This window comes from Solanum verrucosum, unplaced genomic scaffold (genome assembly GCF_900185275.1).
Source record: "Solanum verrucosum unplaced genomic scaffold, falcon-dt-bn FXZP01001278.1, whole genome shotgun sequence".
Taxonomy (NCBI): domain Eukaryota; kingdom Viridiplantae; phylum Streptophyta; class Magnoliopsida; order Solanales; family Solanaceae; genus Solanum; species Solanum verrucosum.
This window is the reverse complement of record NW_026020317.1, coordinates 1,048,766-1,050,853: the sequence shown is the minus strand read 5'-3', so window position 1 is coordinate 1,050,853 and position 2,088 is coordinate 1,048,766.

The following is a 2,088-nucleotide window of genomic DNA, read 5'->3' as shown; positions in this document are numbered from 1 at the left end:
ATTTGATTGTTTAATTTAACGCGTTTTGTCATAGTAACCTTGCGGCTGCTTTTTATTGTACTTATAATCCCAAAATTAGATTTCATTTATTACTCCTTCCTTTTTAAATTATTTATTATGATTTTAAAAATAGTTATCTCAAATTATTTATGATTTTAAAATTTTGAATAAAATTCATTATTTTTAACTCATTTATTTTAGTAGTATTTGTTCTCGAAAAATATATACACCTCTATGTAGATAAAATAAATATAAAATAAAGAAAGATTATATCAAATAAAGAAATATTATATCTTAAGATGTAAATAATAATTAAATAATTAAATCATCTCTTAATTCATATCTTTTTTTAAAAATATATAAAAAATATATAATAAATAATTTGAGCCGGAGGCATGAGTAAGACACAAGTGGTCAGAGGCATCATGATTAAAGAGTAACAAAACGTAGGGTTATGTAGAGAATGGAAGGGCCAAATATTGTGTACTAATACTTATATATTAGTGTGCACAAACTTTTTTTTTTTTTTTTGGGTTTCTGAAAAATATAGATATCTTTAGAGCAAATGACATAAATGGTCCCTAAACTATCCTAGTAGGTCTAAAATGGTCCTTTAACTATACAGTTGACGGATATGGTCCTTTAACTATCCACCCTTTTGTCAAGTTTGGTTTCCATCCACTTTTTAAAAAAACTGTTAGTTAACACCGTTAATCTGTTAAGTCAATCTGTATTGACTTTCTTTTTCATCATTTCTTTTGTCCATTATCTCACTATTTCCTCACCTTTTTTCTCAATTCTTTTTTTTATTGTCTTATTGCAATTAAGTCGTTGGTTGTTATTTCATGCGAGTTAAAACAAAATGCAAAGTAGCGAACACAATTGAGAAAATATTGTGAGCAAAAATACGATTCTATTTTCATGTTAATAATTGGTCATTACATCAATGAAACTGCATAAAATTGCAGAAAAAATAAAAAATCAGCAACTAAATTGAACTACAGTGCTCTGTTTTCAACAATTGTTGTGCAGAAAATAACTTAAACTACAACAAAAAATAGCAGCTATCAAACTTTGATCGAATTGCAGCACCAGAACACCCAAAAAAAAAACAGCTCCCAAAACGTCACCAAACTGCTGCACATACAGCTCCAAAAACGTCACCAAACCGCTGCACAAACAACAGCACCAACCACCAAAAATCAGCACCAAACTGCACAAAACACAGCTCCAAAAACGTCACCAAACTGCACAAAAACAGCTCCAAATTGAGAGAGTGTGTACTGAACGACGTTTGTTGACGGTATTCATAAAAAGTGGATGGAAACCAAATTTGACAAAAAGGTGAATAGTTAAAAGACCATATCCGTCAACTGTATAGTTAAGAGACTATTTTAAACCTACTAGGATAGTTTAGGGACCATTTATGTCATTTGCTAGATATGTTTATATACTTTCATTGTTTTAATGTTTGTCTTACTTCTTCTTTTTCTGGGTAAGGAATGTTTGTCTTAATTTTTGAAATGTTTTCAAAATATTTTTGAATTCTTAACTATTGAGACTTGTAGTATCTATACTTAAATTCATATCAAACATTAATTAATTTAATCATTGTACTATGAATTAAGACAAATAAATTAAAACATTAGGTGTATGTTAATTAGCCGTTATAAAAATTGAACACCCTTCTCGTCAATATCTAACATTGATGACATTAATAATACACACCTTAATACACAATATAGTGTATAATTAATGTTTGCATGACATAAAAAAATGTATCAAACAAGATATAATTAATACACAAAATTAATATATACATTATTTTTGCTAATACACTCTATCAAGCGACTCCTAAAGAGATAATTCCTTACCTATTGAGTCTCTCACATCCGCTAAAGAATGGAATGAGGGACTTGATCTCTTTTAGGGTGAATGTAATTAAGATAATATACGATGATACAATATTATACACAATAGAAGATATATAATTACATGACACGACAAAAAGTACAGAAAAATACACATAGAGAATGAAATTGCTCTAATTAAAATCGTTTAAGATTTTGTTTATTAGTATCCTAGGTA